The sequence below is a fragment of the Coenobita brevimanus genome, chromosome 73, assembly GCF_032717465.1.
Source record: "Coenobita brevimanus isolate Jiangsu-jjx chromosome 73, ASM3271746v2, whole genome shotgun sequence".
Classification (NCBI taxonomy): domain Eukaryota; kingdom Metazoa; phylum Arthropoda; class Malacostraca; order Decapoda; family Coenobitidae; genus Coenobita; species Coenobita brevimanus.
Window position 1 is genome coordinate 25,122,512 of NC_137026.1, and position 18,037 is coordinate 25,140,548.

Here is an 18,037-nt window from a genome sequence, read left to right on the forward strand (position 1 = left end):
TGTTACCCTGTGAAACTGTGGTGAGGTTTTTTGTTTACATCCTCGGTGCTAGTAAGCTGCATAGTTTCTTTGACACATGGGTCAATATATTATATACTTGTTTGGTTGAGATTATGTAAATTGGATTTTGTCTGACATGAGGTCTCTCATCCATCGTGAATAAAGGCTCATTCTAACGTAATTTAGAAATATTCTTTGCCAGATCTTGCTGATCCTTCTGCGGCTTACAAGAGTCTCATCATTTATTACTTGCTATACATCGCTGGCAGTTCATTGTCTTTGTTATGTTGCTGGTTGGGATTACGACAACAAGACAAGAAGAAAACAGTGTGGTAGACAGTCATTCACTCACAGCCACACCGATACCATACAATGACCTCTCCATTATCTTACGACGACCACACCACTACCTTCATTCACTACCATACTGCCACTTCACCACTACCACACCACCACCTTCGCATACTTCTCCAATACCACACCACTACCTTCACCCACTGTCTCATTCTTGGCCTTCTCCCCGCATCTGTTATTTAAATATTCCTCAGATAATGAAGCTCGTGGCCTTTATTAAAAATATCTTTATTAGCTTTCCTGATCACCCTATTTTTCCTCAATCTTTCTCCATACTTCACTCCTGCCTGATCCCAGAAATCTCAGTCTGTCCTCACTCCCATTTTCTCATGTACATCGGCCTTCAAAATTTGTATAATTCCTTTCCTCATTTTTCTCTCACACTCCATCCCATCCTGTGTTTTCACCTTTTCTTCCTGACTCTTTAGTTCTTCTTCCTCTTTACCTCCGGACGTAATAACGGATCTCTCCACTAGCCCGGATCCAGTTCATTAAGTTTGTTTCTCAATTTTTCCCCTCACTACCGCTGCAGCATTTCCCTTCCCCCTAACTCACAGTCACTCTCTACTCCCGCGCCTAACTGCTTGAATCTCTGTCTGTCCGCTGGACCTCTGCCTTCACACCTCAACCCCGCTTCTCCTTCATGGCGCCATTAGAACTGGGAACCAGAAATAGTGATGGTAAAAATTTTTATACCCAATAAAATACCCCATATAATACATAAAAACTGATTTGAATGTGAGGTGGGATAATTAATATGTCTGTGAGTATTAAAGAAGGTAATATACCTGCCAATAAAAGTGTGTGTGTGTGTGTGTGTGTGTGTGTGTGTGTGTGTGTGTGTAAATGTTCCAGGATGGAGCTTCCTTCGTTGGCGAATGGTTCATCACCATTACAAAAATTCGCCACCACAACCATTATGTCATCACTCTGAACACCCTCACGTCCACCACAATCCACTCTCACTACCAGTCTCACTATCACTGTCACCATTCTTTCTTGCTTCACCACCACAACACCTGTATCAGTATGATTACCACCGCCACAATAACCACTACACCACCGTAACCATACTATCTCATCCATCACCATGACTACCACACACAAACCCCTCCATTATTATCACTACCACAAACAACCCCTTCCATTACTGTCACAACCACACACCACTACCACCACCACCACCACCACCACACAACATCATTCAGCAACATCATACTATTATAAATTCCACCACATCTGTAGTTATCAACCATCCGCACACACACACACACACACACACACACACACACACACACACACACACACACACACACACACACACACACACACACACAACCTCACTATTATTTCACATATTTTTCCACCTTTCTCGTTCCCTCCCTCCAAACGTTCCTCTCTTCACCTTTATCCTGTTGTGTCGACTTTTCTCATTTTTCCCATATCTATTTCCCTTTCGTTGTTCCCATATCCATTTTCCCTTTAATTTTTCCCATCCCCTTTTTTTCTTGTATCCACTCCAATTTTATTCTTTCCTCCCTTCTGGCATTTTACAGCTCGTCGCTTTGTGCCCAGCTGCTTCCTTCTGTTCCACCTCTCTTTTGCTTCTCTGTCCTCTCATATTCCTCTGCCCACGCCATGCCCCTCTCCCTCTCTTTCCTCTCTTGCTTCTCTGTCCTCGTCTCCATTCTCTCCCCACCTCCCTTTTATCTCTATGTTCTCTCTCTAATACTGGCCTCGTCCCCCTTCTCACCTCACCTTTTTTGTGCCTCATTGTCCTCTCTTGTTCCTCAGTCCTCGTCTTCCTTCTCTCCCCTCTTCCCTTCCACCTTTCTGTCCTCTCTTGCTCCTCTGTCCTTGTCTCCCTTCTCTCTCTCCTCCTCCCTTCTGCCTATCTGTCCTCTCATGCTCCTCTGTCCTCGTCTCTCATCTCTCCACCCTCTCTGCCCCTTCTGCCCTCAGCCGTCTTCTGCCATGTACTGCTGCCATTACCCTTCTTCATTAACTACTTCGTCACCCCAGCATTGTTGTCAACCAGTATCTCCGTAATGTCCCTGCGTGTCGGTTCCTCCTTCGCCATACCCTCTCCATCTCTGCCCTTCAGCCAGTTTCCTCTTCTCTTTACTGCCTCGCCCTCGCGTCCCCTCCTCTCAATTGCTCGATTTACTCCTGCTTCCTCTCATGCGTCCACACTTACTCAGCACTGGCATGCCTGCTTTTTCTTCTGCCATTTCTGAATTAATCTGTTTTTATGCCTCTGCACACCTATGATGGAGGAGGCATTCAGCGATTGGTCTATCCGTCCGTGTGAGCGTGCGTTCATGGATCCGTGCGTCCGTAGCACTATTGTGGGCGCGATATCTTCTGAACCCATCGACAAATTTCCACCGAACTTATGTCAGTGATGCAGTATGAGATGAAATGATTACGTCAGCAAGGTCGTAGGGTCAAAACGTCAGCAAGGTCATGCGGTCAAAGTATACGTCATATGGGGTCGGCTTTGTTTATCCTTGTGAACGCGATATCTCCTGAACCGCTGGGCGGTTTTCGACCAAACTTTAATCAGTAATACAGTATGAAGGGACAATGAAATGTTTAAGTCAGCAAGGTCAAGGGGTCAAAAGTCAAGGTCATTCGACATTGTCTACCCTTGTGGGTACGATATCTCCTGAACTCCTCGACGGATTTTGATCAACCTTTCTTCAGTGATAAAATATGAAGGACGATGAAATGATTAGGTCAGTAAGGTCAAGAGGTCAAAGGTCATGGTCATAATCTGGTCGACTTAATTTATCTTTGGTCTCATTTCAACCCCTAATGAACCCTGTCATGGAGGCTGTATGGCGAGTTCGTGCGCAGTGCAATTGTTACAGGATATAATCAAAATGCGATTTGGAGGTTCAGGTGTAATATAACTTTTTTTTTGACGTTCAAGACAGCGGAACTTAGAATAAACATGGTCCCCTCAATTGCATTTTGGCTTTCTTCTGTCACCCCAGCTCTTGTTGGTTGTCGTCATTAATAGGCTACGGCCGTCTGTCCCTGGTGACCACCTGAACCAATTATCCTCTGCATCAAGGCCTAAAGAAGTACATCTCTAGCTCTTGCTCTGCATCAGTACCACCCACCACACAACTATACACTCGTCTGAACCGTCTTGCACACTTTCCCTTACTCTCATCTTCACCTACGCATATTGTCACCCATCACTCCGTGTAAACCCCTATCTCAGTCATCTTATACTCTTTCCCATATCCTCATCTTCACCTAGGCATATTGTCACTAATCACTCCCCTAGTCCCTTATATCGGTCATCTTATACTCTTTCCCTTACCTTCATCTTCACCTAGGCATACTGTCACCCATCACTCCCACTATCCTTATCCTTCCTTTCCTTCCGTTGCCTTACTTTCTCCATCATTTCAGAACCACATCTCTCCTCATACTCAGCACTAGTTAACTGTTTCAGTCATATATTAATATCTGTTCATAGTCTTAAAACAAATCAACGCTTTCTCCTCTGTCCTATTCCCACTCTTTCGACACCTTCCAGTCTTTCCCCTCGTTTCATTCCGGTCCATTCTTCCATTTCATTCATTTCCACATTGTACTTCCCTCCCACTACTCTCAGGCTAATCACCCTCTTTGCACCATTTCGTTCTGTCCTACATACTTGCCTTCCATTTGTCCCACCATTACCTCTAATTGCCTCCTCTCTCTCTCTCTCTCTCTCTCTCTCTCTCTCTCTCTCTCTCTCTCTCTCTCTCAAATACAACTCCACTCGAGCCATTTCACAATACGTCACACTTAGTCCTTGCTCCTCCATGCTAATCCTCTTACCCTCCTCCCTTCACCCATTCCTCTCTATACCGGGTACTTATTCTCAAGTTTAAGCTCTACTGCCACCCTATTGCTCATGAAGAGGCATGGGAGGGTATGGAAGGAGGGATATAAAGGAGGAAGGGAAAGATATGGAAGGCTGAGAGAAGAAGCAAGATAAGGATGTGGGAGGCAGAGGCAGGAAGGATGGAAGGTATGGGTGAGGAAGAAAAAAATAATGGATGTAGGAAAAGAGGGATGGAACCAGACAGGGAGATAGGTAATGGTGAGGGATGCACGATGAAGGAGGAGGGGAAAGATGAGCGAGGCAGAAGTGTGGAGGACGAGGGAGGACGGGAAGAATAGGGGAGGCAATGAAAGAGAGAAGGCGAAGGATGAAAATGGCAGAGTGGAGGAATGAATGATGAGACAGCTAGACTGGTGGAGGAAGAAATGAATAATGAAGGAGAAAAGAATGAGGTAGGAAGGGAAGGGTGAGGGAGGCAGACAGAGGGAGCGACGGATGGATGAAGATAGTGAAGGAAGGAAGGAAGGGTGAAAGAGACAAACTAATGGGGGAAGGGAAGGGTGAGGAAGGAAGGAAGAATAAGAGAGAAAGGGAAATAATAGAGTCAGACTAATGGGGGAAGGGAAGGGTGAGGAAGGAAGGAAGAATAAAAGAGGAAGGGAAATAAAAGAGTGAGACTGAGGTAGCAAGTGAATGAGGAATGAGGGAAGAAAGGAACGGTGAGGGAGACACAGTGAACGCTATGGAGGACCTGGTAAGAGAGCAATATCACTCAGGCAGTGTTAAGTGAAATTCTTGTTCTCCCATTTTATGACCTCCCCATACTTTCCATATCCATTCATTTCTCCGCAACTTCCATACCCTCTCACTTTCCGTATCTACGATGCCTCACCTCATAACTTGCCATAATCTTTAATGCATTGGTTTTATTAACACCCCAGTATACTGTCATTTGTCATGACAAATCTTCCTCTCACCCACTCTTCTACCTACCAGCCACTGTTTATTTCTCTCCGACTATCTCAAGCCAACCCTTCATCACCATCTTCATTGTCCCTTCCACTACTTCTGTGCCTCTTCTATCCCTCCCTCTTGCATCATATTAATTTTCTTCCCTCTCATCTCGCATCTTCCCTTCCACCCAGTCTCTCCCGCCCATCCTGCACCAAAAACAAGTTAATGCTTGTTGCTTATTCTCTGTAAGCTGTTATTTCCCCCTCTTTTCTTGTTTCTATCTTTGCTGTAACAGGGAGGAGACTGGAATGTCACTGGTATGCCATTACTGTGATACTGGACATTTAGGACAAAAAGTGTTCCTGAAACTAATAGTGGCAGTGCTCGCCGTGAAACACTATTTAAAGAGGAACATCAGTATTTTCTCTTTTACATGAAAATATGTGATGAACTGCTTTTGTTAAAAAACGGTAATATATCTTAAGAATATATCAGATTTGATGCACAAAAAAGCATATAGGCTACTAATGACACTAATGTAAATGCCATTGGTGGAGAAACTGAAATAATTTTTATCTTACTTAAATCAGGGAGTGCTACAGCACTCCGCGAGTAAGAATGGCGCAGGTTCAAACTGGCGTCCCGTACTATAGGGTATAGAAGCATTCGCGTGAAAACGGTCGCAGAGGCCAGTTCTAAGCTTATGAACTAAAAACCCTTCGCTATTCAAGTGCAAAACTACTCGCAAGCTCACAAAGTCTTGCTAACCTTCGTAGGCGTCGCAAAATCGAACCGCAAAAATTTCGATTTTGTTCTTTGTTTCTTTCTTTCGTTTTTCTTCTTCATCAGTCATGACTCCAAAACGAAAATGCGTACGCAAGCGTACTATACATCAAAACGCAGCTTGTCGAGTTTCTAGGTTTCATGTTTAGAAAAGCATTCAGGCTACGGTTCGCGAGTTATGACCTGAAAACCTCATCGTGGTCACCCATTTTGCCCAATATTAATTAGCTACAGCTTGCCTACAGTTTAAGAGCGTACCAAAACACTATTTTTCACGGGATGGCACCCTCGTTTTAGTCTTTCAGTAGGCTATGCATGTAACAGTTCAAATCTAGCACTTGCTTTATGCATAATTATACTTCCACAAAAAAATCATAAACTGGAAAAGAAAAAATTTCTTCTAAAATGATTTTTAAGAAGTAGGAATGAAAAAAGTGCACAGATAAGAGATAAAAAAAAAAAGAAAAAAAAAAAAAAAAGCACAGACAAAAGAGAGGATGGAGACCTATACCCATTACTCCATTCCATCAGCTAAAAGTTTTTGGCTAAAGTGTGGAATGTAGTATTGAGTATAGGTCTCCAAATCTCCTCCCATATTGATTACTCTCTTGTTTTTGTGTCTTTTTTCATCCCTTATCTGTGCACTTTTGCCGTTCCTACTACTTAACAATCATTTTAGAAGAAAAGTTTCGTTTTCTAGTTTCATATTGTGTTAATTACATTCTCTTCCATTTTCATTAACAAAGTGAAAGCCTACATAGCTCAGCTGGTTTAATTTAATTGTTGCTAAGTACAGTGATACAACACATTTTTATATTCTTTGCGTCTGACTTTGGACATTATCTCAGAAGCTCGTCTCGTGGTTCAGCATTTCATCTGCTGCACATGTACAGCGGAGGATTGATCCCGGTAAACCATCAGTCGTTACTAACTTTTTTTTTTTTCGATTTGGACATATATTGTGCTCATTCGTTGCGACATTGCACTCATCAGACGCGCATCAGATGTTAACACACGCTTTCTCATGTCGCGTCCTGGGAACCTGTCTACTGAAGCATTCTGTCTGTCGTATTCAAAACTGATGGTACGATATTAATGATGGCGTTTTTATGAAATGTAAGTTGGTTTTATGGAAGATCAGGTAAGGCTGTTTTAACTGTTCAATTCAGAAACTGTTCCTTGTCCAAACTGGGACTGATCTCAGTCTCTTAATGTCAGAGGAGTAGACTGTAGCACCAGTCGAGCAGGGCAGTACTCCCGAGGTGGATGGAAAGCTGATGACAGGGAGTGCTGGAGCTCCCGTTTCATTAGCCCTCAGGACTAGTTCCTGACCATCCCCCTTTGCTGAACTTTTTCAGTGTCTCAGTTACACAGAGAGTAGGCCAGCATGCTCTCCAGCACAAATTTCTCTATCTACACCAAACTACATGCACAGTACACACTACATTTCCTATTCAAAATTCAACAAAAATGGCGTCTCTTCACCAAGCCTCGGAGTCCCCAGAGGGTGGGGACCATAAATGCCCCCACCATCCGCCCCTCTCCCGGTGACGACTCGAGATGCCTGGAACCACTGTCTGACTCTCTTCTTCTTCATTTCTGCAACATTCGCGGCCTTTCCTCTAACTTTCGCTCTGTTGAGCACCACCTCTCCTCCTCTAAACCTCACCTTATTTTTCTAACGGAGACTCAGCTGTCTGAGGCAACTGAGAGCAAACCCTTTTCTGTATCCTCCTACTTTCTCTATACTCATTTCAAAGCCAAAGGTGGCTGTTGTGTATAAATTCGCAATGACTTATCTTGCTCTCGTGTTCCTGAACTCGATTCTTCTGAATTCTCTACACTCTGGCTTCGGCTTTCCTGTCATTCTCTGACTAAATATATCTGTGCTGTTTACTTATCCTCTAATTCTACTGACTATCAAAAATTCTTCGACTATCTTACTTCTACGATGGAACACATTCTATCCATTTCTCCTTTCTCTGAAATCTCCATTCTAGGAGATTTCAATGTCCACCACCACCTTTGGCTCTCCTCTCCTTTCACGGATCCACCTGGTGAACAAGCCTACATCTTTTCTATCTTTAATGACCTAGAGCAGCTTGTACGGCACACTACCCATATCCCTGACCGCCTTGGAGAGAGCTCCAACATACTCTTCCTCACAACTAATCCTTCTGCTTACTCTGTTAATCTTTTCTCTCCGTTGGGCTCCTCCAATCACAACCTTATTACCTTAACCTGTCCTATCACTCAGGTACGCCCTGTGGACCCTCCAGGGAAACGTCGTCTGTGGCATTTTGGAGCCGCGGACTGGGAGGCCCTCAGGCAGTACTTCTTTGATTTTCCCTGGAATGATTATTGCTTCCATGGCCGTGAGCCATCTGAGTGTGCCTTGCGCATTACGGAGGTTATTCTCTCGGGCATGGAAGCATACATTCCCTTCTCATATCCTTTGACTAATGCAAGAAAGCCTTGGTTTAATCACTCTTGTTCTAATGCTGTCCGGAACAAGGAGAGGGGCTATAAAATGTACCGGAGCCAACCCACCCCTGAATCACATCTTTACGTTTCTGTCGGAATCATGCTAAGTCTGTTCTTCACTCTACTAATAATAATTTCATCCATACTAAATGCTTTCAACTCTCCAACTCGAATTCTTCCCGCTCCTTCTGGCACCTTGCCAAAAATCTTTCTAACAACTTTACCTCATCATCCTTCCCTCCTCTTTTCTACTCTGATGGTTCTGTAGCTATTTCTTCTACTGATAAAGCAGATCTCTTCGCACAGACTTTCTCCTCCAATTCCACCTTAGACGATTCCGGTGCTGTTCCTCCATCACTTCCCCCCTCTGACTTCCTCATGGCTGACATTAAAATTTCTTCAGTTGATGTATTTTCTGCCATCACTGGCCTCAGTACAAACAAGGCATATGGGCCTGATGGGGTCCCTCCTGTTGTTCTCAAGAACTGTGCTTCTGTGCTTACACCCTGCCTAGGCAAACTCTTTCGCCTTTGTCTGTCAACTTGTACCTTTCCTTCTTGCTGGAAGTTTGCTCTCATTCAGACAGTCCCAAAGAAGGGTGACCACTCCCAACCCTCCAACTATCGTCCAATTGCTTTAACGTCCTGTATTTCAAAAGTTTTCGAGTCAATTCTCAATAGAAAAATTATAAGGCATCTTTCCTATCACAACCTTCTTTCCGATCGTCAGTATGGGTTCCGTCAGGGACGCTCCACTGGCGATCTTCTCACCTACCTTTCAGACTCCTGGTCATCCTCCTTTCGGGACTTTGGCGAAAGCTTTGCCATTGCACTTGACATCTCAAAGGCTTTCGATCGAGTCTGGCATAAATCTTTAATTTCCAAACTGCCCTCCTGCGGTTTCTATCCTTCTATCTTTGCCTTCATCGCTAGCTTCCTTTCTGGTCGTTCTATAGCCGCAGTTGTAGACGGCCATCGTTGTTCTCCTAGATCTATCAACAGTGGTGTTCCTCAGGGCTCTGTCCTATCACCAACTTTCTTCCTTTTATTCATCAATGATCTTCTAAGCTGTACATCTAACCCTATCCACTCATACGCTGATGACTCCACCCTTCACCTTTCCATTCTGTTCCTGCAACGCCCATCTCAACAGTTACTTCAACAAACAAGGGATGAGGCTTTGGTACACCTAATGTCTGACTTGGCTCGTATCTCTGACTGGGGTAAAAATAATATGGTTGTTTTTAATGCATCTAAGACTCAGTTCTTACACCTATCAACCCAACAAAATCTTCCACAGGTATACCCACTAATGTTTAATAATATTCAGCTTAATCCTGCATCATCCTTGAACATGCTTGGGGTTTCATTTACTCGGGACTTATCTTGGAAAGATCATATTACATCTCTTGTAAAATCTGCTTCCAAGAGACTGGGTGTGCTAAGCCGACTCCACTCTTTCTTTACCCCTGCACAATTGTTGACTCTATACTGGGGTTTTATCCGCCCCTGTGTGGAGTACAACTCTCATGTGTGGGGAGGCTCCCCACATACAGCTCTTCTCAATAGGGTGGAGTCAAAGGCTTTTCGTCTCATTAACTCTCCTCCTCTTACTGACTCCTTCAACCTCTGTCTCTTCGCCGCACTGTTGCATCTTTATCTCTTTTCTATCGCTACTTTAATGGTCACTGCTCTTCTGAACTGTCTGCTTGCATTCCTCCACCTCTACGACGGGCGCGTAGCACCCGTCGGGCAGCAAACTCTCATCCCTTTTCTGTCCAACTCTCTAATGCAAGAGTTAACCGTTACTCCCAGTCTTTCATTTATGCAACAGGTCAGCTCTGGAACTGTCTCCCTCTGTCTGTATTTCCTGCTGCCTATGATCTCCAGTCTTTCAAACGCAGTGTGTCCAGGCATCTCAAAATGATCGGATTTTGAATTTGGCTCTCTATTGTATTTTGTTTTTCTTTTGGAGGGAACTGTTACTGCGGGCTCATGGCCTTTGATTCCTTCTTCCTCGCATTAAAAAAAAAAAAAAAAAAAAGAGCAATTCCTGTGTTACCTGACCACCACCTCCCCCGCTGATACCCACAGATATCCACGGACTCTCGTGGTATGCTAGGACTATGATATGTGTATTGGTATTATGTTATTACTGGGCTCTTTTTTTTATGATACGTCGAGTGGGCCATTTGAAAGTACTGTGAACATAGTGATATCAAATGCATAATTTTCACTGCAACAGTCAGGATCGAACCCCAAACCCCACTATCTCCAATCCACCCTCTATCTATTGCACATCTGCTGTGATCAGAACTGTGGAATACTGTTTATCATTTCATACTTGGTGCTTGATTCTCTGCAGGACCAGATCGTCTCCAACGAGGAAGGGTGATAGCTAGCATTAACTCATCTCCAAGTTGGTCAAATACAGATCGGGAAGTGCTGTTTACAAGGAGTGTAGGTATCTAACCCAGGACCAGAGCATCATAAAGGGAGATGATTCTGTTACCATAAAGCCTTCACGCCTCCAGACATGAATACAGATGGACCCAAAAGGCAAGCAGTGGCGTCTGGTGGACTTGTATAAAGGTCTCTCGTTTGAGTTGCCATGTCATAACCCCTCGCCCCATGTGCCTCCCTTCCACCATCTCTCAACGTGATTAGCGCTGCCATATTTTCTCCCTCGCTTCCTCTGTCTTCCGTTCACACTCCCTCTGTCTAATTAATGTTGCCATATGTTTCCCTTCACCCTTCCTGCCTCCCTCCCTCAGTCATCACCAGGCATGACACCCCTCTCGCTTGCTTATCCATCACCAGACCGGCACATTATTGTTATAAATGTTTTTTGTGAGTAGGAGTAGTGGACAAACTCAGAAGGCAAGCGCAGCAAATGGTTTCAGTAATGTCCTCTCTGTGAATTTCTCTTCCTATTGACTACAGCCCTCTTTGATATTCCTTTATATTTTTATGTGCATCATAATGAGCGTCCTGATAATTAGGTAATGGCAACTTCCCTCTTCAGTAGGATTAAATGTTTTATATTTAAGTCTGGTTTCATGCACATGATTTGCTTCAGGTTTTTAAGAAGCTCTGTGACAGGGTATTAAAAACCTTCAGCCGTTACACACTTTAATGATTTATCACATTTATTCTTTCTACCACCATACGATTTTTTAAAGCATAGAGAGAACTTCTTGTAGTGCATTTGATAAAGCAATATAGATAACACCTTAACCAGTGAAGCAGTGTGGATGGCTAGGCGTGCTTGAGATCGAAGTGTAATATGAGGTGAGGAGAAATCAAAGTTGATTTTATTTACAATGACTGTCCCAGCTTTTCCCCTTCATCCTTTCCTCTTCGTTCTCTCTCTTCTTTCTCCACTTTCCTTCATTTTATTGCCACCCCTCCCCCCCACCACATTCGCCGCTTTCTTAAACATTTTCTTCCTGAAACTGGAAATCAAAGGTTGAGAATTTGCCTCTTTCTACTGCACCGTTTCTTTTGCTGTAAATCGTATTTTTTCTTCTTCCTCGTCGTTGTCGTCGTTCTTGCTTAGGGGCAGTGTACTGACATAAGGGCTTGAAGCTTGGAGTCTGTTTTCCGTGACCCCGAATCTCATTTTATTCATCTCAACACATTTTCAGACTTCCACCCCCCCCCCCGTTAAAAGAAAAGAGGCAAGAATCATATTTGTGTCCGAGTTGACGGAGATGATTTGACGTTTTCCCTTACTTGATATGCTTTCTTTGTTCAGTTATGAATTTTTTTACTCCAATTGGCTGACACTGCACGTGTTGGCACTTCGGTTTCTTACCCAGATATAATGGTTTGTCTTCTGTAAGCAAATTACTTCCCTAATTTGTTTGTGACAGAAACCACATTTGAACATATATATGCTATCGCGGAGAGATGCAGCAAGCCAGTCAGTCGTCACATGGGATACAATTAGCCTTGTAACTCCTAGTATTGTGTGTGTGTGTGTGTGTGTGTGTGTGTGTGTGTGTGTGTATGTGTGTGTGTGTGTGTGTGTGTGTGTGCGTGTGAGAGAGAGAGAGAGAGAGAGAGAGAGAGAGAGAGAGAGAGAGAGAACTGCATTCCGCGCTAATTCTCAAAATGGATCTGAAGTATTATTGACTTTGGTCTACATCTACACCTTCCGGGGTACGGTGGGACGTGGGAGGCACATATGGCAGTGTGGAATGATGGACAAAGGCAGTTAAAGTAAGGTTTGTACAGAAAAGATGTGATGTATTGGGTGTGTATGAAACACAAGTGACGAGGAGCAAAGTGAAGGATCGGGAAGATGTTACACTGTCGTGAGCAGTACAAAGTCAAATATAGACAGGTATGCTTGGAGAGGTAGGCTTTCTGATGATTGCTGAATACAGTTAGACCACAGATGCGAATGAGAGAAACTTGCCAACTTAGTATGTGTATAAACAAAAGTTAACATTTTAACGGGAAAAGAAAGGAAATGATATTTAATGCTTGCATCTCAGTCTGTATATGAGAGAAGGGAGTGTGAGCTGGTGGGAGGGCAGCGAAATGGTGGGGGACAGGGCGACATGGAGGCGGTTTGTTTGTGGTCACCCTTTACGGGATTAAGGTGTCTGGCAATAAAAGATTGATAGATCTCAGTGTGACTCAGCACGTTGGTTACATCCTACAGTTTTAGTATACCTGAGTTTATTTTCAATCCAGCGTGAACTGACCAGTAGCCTTGTTTGGGTTTGTGTTTGTTACCCTGTGAAATTGTGGTGAGGTTTTTTGTTTACATCCTCGGTGCTAGTAAGCTGCATAGTTTCTTTGACACATGGGTCAATATATTATATACTTGTTTGGTTGAGATTATGTAAATTGGATTTTGTCTGACATGAGGTCTCTCATCCATCGTGAATAAAGGCTCATTCTAACGTAATTTAGAAATATTCTTTTGCCAGATCTTGCTGATCCTTCTGCGGCTTACAAGAGTCTCATCATTTATTACTTGCTATACATCGGTGGCAGTTCATTGTCTTTGTTATGTCGCTGGTTGGGATTAGGACGACAAGACAAGAAGAAAACAGTGTGGTAGACAGTCATTCACTCACAACCACACCGATACCGTACAATGACCTCACCATTAGCTTACGACGACCACACCACTACCTTCATTCACTACCATACTGTCACTTCACCACTACCACACCACCACCTTCGCATACTTCTCCAATACTACACCACTACCTTCACCCACTGTCTCATTCTTGGCCTTCTCCCCGCATCTGATATTTAAATATTCCTCAGATAATGAAGCTCGTGGCCTTTATTAAAAATATCTTTATTAGCTTTCCTGATCACCCTATTTTTCCTCAATCTTTCTCCATACTTCACTCCTGCCTGATCCCAGAAATCTCAGTCTGTCCTCACTCCCATTTTCTCATGTACATCGGCCTTCAAAATTTGTATAATTCCTTTCCTCATTTTTCTCTCACACTCCATCCCATCCTGTGTTTTCACCTTTTCTTCCTGACTCTTTAGTTCTTCTTCCCTCTTTACCTCCGGACGTAATAACGGATCTCTCCACTATCCCGGATCCAGTTCATTAAGTTTGTTTCTCAATTTTTCCCCTCACTACCGCTGCAGCATTTCCCTTCCCCCTAACTCACAGTCACTCTCTGCTCCCGCGCCTAACTGCTTGAATCTCTGTCTGTCCGCTGGACCTCTGCCTTCACACCTCAACCCCGCTTCTCCTTCATGGCGCCATTAGAACTGGGAACCAGAAATAGTGATGGTAAAAAATTTTATACCCAATAAAATACCCCATATAATACATAAAAACTGATTTGAATGTGAGGTGGGATAATTAATATGTCTCTGAGTATTAAAGAAGGTAATATACCTGTCAATAAAAGTGTGTGTGTGTGTGTGTGTGTGTGTGTGTGTGTGTGTGTGTGTAAATGTTCCAGGATGGAGCTTCCTTCGTTGGCGAATGGTTCATCACCATTACAAAAATTCGCCACCACAACCATTATGTCATCACTCTGAACACCCTCACGTCCACCACAATCCACTCTCACTACCAGTCTCACTATCACTGTCACTATTCTTTCTTCCTTCACCACCACTCTCACCACTACCACCACCACAACACCTGTATCAGTATGATTACCACCGCCACAATAACCACTACACCACCGTAACCATACTAGCTCATCCATCACTATGACTACCACACACAACCCCCTCCATTACTATCACTACCACAAACAACCCCTTCCATTACTGTCACAACCACACACCACTACCACCACCACCACCACCACCACACAACATCATTCAGCAACATCATACTATTATAAATTCCACCACAACTGTAGTTATCAACCATCAGCACACACACACACACACACACACACACACACACACACACACACACACACACAACCTCACTATTATTTCACATATTTTTCCACCTCTCTCGTTCCCTCCCTCCAAACGTTCCTCTCTTCACCTTTATCCTGTTGTGTCGACTTTTCTCATTTTTCCCATATCTATTTCCCTTTCGTTGTTCTCATATCCATTTGCCCTTTAATTTTTCCCATCCCCTTTTTTTCTTGTATCCACTCCAATTTTATTCTTTCCTCCCTTCTGGCATTTTACAGCTCGTCGCTTTGTGCCCAGCTGCTTCCTTCTGTTCCACCTCTCTTTTGCTTCTCTGTCCTCTCATATTCCTCTGTCCACGCCATGCCCCTCTCCCTCTCTTTCCTCTCTTGCTTCTCTGTCCTCGTCTCCATTCTCTCCCCACCTCCCTTTTATCTCTATGTTCTCCCTCTAATACTGGCCTCGTCCCCCTTCTCACCTCACCTTTTTTGTGCCTCATTGTCCTCTCTTGTTCCCCAGTCCTCGTCTTCCTTCTCTCCCCTCTTCCCTTCCACCTTTCTGTCCTCTCTTGCTCCTCTGTCCTTGTCTCCCTTCTCTCTCCTCCTCCCTTCTGCCTATCTGTCCTCTCATGCTCCTCTGTCCTCGTCTCCCATCTCTCCACCCTCTCTGCCCCTTCTGCCCTCAGCCGTCTTCTGCCATGTACTTCTGCCATTACCCTTCTTCATTAACTACTTCGTCACCCCAGCATTGTTGTCAACCAGTATCTCCGTAATGTCCCTGCGTGTCGGTTCCTCCTTCGCCATTCCCTCTCCATCTCTGCCCTTCAGCCAGTTTCCTCTTCTCTTTGCTGCCTCGCCCTCGCGTCCCCTCCTCCCAATTGCTCGATTTACTCCTGCTTCCTCTCATGCGTCCACACTTGCTCAGCACTGGCATGCCTGCTTTTTCTTCTGCCATTTCTGAAATAATCTGTTTTCATGCCTCTGCACACCTATGGTGGAGGAGACATTCAGCGATTGGTCTATCCGTCCGTGTGAGCGTGCGTTCATGGGTCCGTGCGTCCGTAGCACTATTGTGGGAGCGATATCTTCTGAACCCATCGACAGATTTCCACCGAACATATGTCAGTGATGCAGTATGAGATGAACTGATTACGTCAGCAAGGTCGTAGGGTCAAACGTCAGCAAGGTCATGGGGTCAAAGTATAGGTCATATGGGGTCGGCTTTGTTTATCCTTGTGAACGCAATATCTCCTGAACCGCTGGGCGGTTTTCGACCAAACTTTAATCAGTAATACTGTACAGTATGAAGGGACAATGAAATGTTTAAGTCACCAAGGTCAAGGGGTCAAAAGTCAAGGTCATACGACATTGTCTACCCTTGTGGGTACGATATCTCCTGAACTCCTCGACGGATTTTGACCAACCTTTTTTCAGTGATAAAATATGAAGGACGATGAAATGATTTAGGTCAGCAAGGTCAAGAGGTCAAAGGTCATGGTCATAATCTGGTCGACTTAATTTATCTTTGGTCTCATTTCAACCCCAAATGAACCCTGTCATGGAGGCTGTATGGCGAGTTCGTGCGCAGTGCAATTGTTACAGGATATAATCAAAATGCGATTTGGAGGTTCAGGTGTAATATAACTTTTTTTTTTTTTTTTTGACGTTCAAGACAGCGGAACTTAGAATAAACATGGTCCCCTCAATTGCATTTTGGCTTTCTTCTGTCACCCCAGCTCTTGTTGGTTGTCGTCATTAATAGGCTACATCCATCTGTCCCTGGTGACCACCTGAACCAATTATCCTCTGCATCAAGGCCTAAAGAAGTACATCTCTAGCTCTTGCTCTGCATCAGTACCACCCACCACACAACTATACACTCGTCTGAACCGTCTTGCACGCTTTCCCTTACTCTCATCTTCACATACGCATAATGTCACCCATCACTCCATGTAAACCCCTATCTCAGTCATCTTATACTCTTTCCCATATCCTCATCTTCACCTAGGCATATTGTCACTAATCACTCCCCTAGTCCCTTATATCGGTCATCTTATACTCTTTCCCTTACCTCATCTTCACCTAGGCATACTGTCACCCATCACTCCCACTATCCTTATCCTTCCTTTCCTTCCGTTGCCTTACTTTCTCCATCATTTCAGAACCACATCTCTCCTCATACTCAGCACCAGTTAACTGTTTCAGTCATATATTAATTTCTGTTCATAGTCTTAAAACTAATCAACGCTTTCTCCTCTGTCCTATTCCCACCTTCCAGTCTTTCCCCTCGTTTCATTCCAGTCCATTCTTCCATTTCATTCATTTCCACATTGTACTTCCCTCCCACTACTCTCAGGCTAATCACCCTCTTTGCACCATTTCGTTCTGTCCTACATACTTGCCTTCCATTTGTCCCACCATTACCTCTAATTGCCTCCTCTCTCTCTCTCTCTCTCTCTCTCTCTCTCTCTCTCTCTCTCTCTCTCTCTCTCTCAAATACAACTCCACTCGAGCCATTTCACAATACGTCACACTTAGTCCTTGCTCCTCCATGCTAATCCTCTTACCCTCCTCCCTTCACCCATTCCTCTCTATACCGGGTACTTATTCTCAAGTTTAAGCTCTACTGCCACCCTATTACTCATGAAGAGGCATGGGAGGGTATGGAAGGAGGGATATAAAGGAGGAAGGGAAAGATATGGAAGGCTGAGAGAAGAAGCAAGGTAAGGATGTGGGAGGCAGAGGCAGGAAGGATGGAAGGTATGGGTGAGGAAGAAAAAAATAATGGATGTAGGAAAAGAGGGATGGAACCAGACTGAGGGAGAAAGGTAATGGTGAGGGATGCACGATGAAGGAGGAGGGGAATGATGAGCGAGGCGGAAGTGTGGAGGACGAGGGAGGACGGGAAGAATAGGGAGGCAATGAAAGAGAGAAGGCGAAGGATGAAAATGGCAGAGTGGAGGAATGAATGATGAGACAGCTAGACTGGTGGAGGAAGAAATGAATAATGAAGGAGAAAAGAATGAGGTAGGAAGGGAAGGGTGAGGGAGGCAGACAGAGGGAGCGACGGATGGATGAGGATAGTGAAGGAAGGAAGGGTGAAAGAGACAATCTAATGGGGGAAGGGAAGGGTGAGGAAGGAAGGAAGAATAAGAGAGAAAGGGAAATAATAGAGTCAGACTAATGGGGGAAGGGAAGGGTGAGGAAGGAAGGAAGAATAAAAGAGGGAGGGAAATAATAGAGTGAGTCTG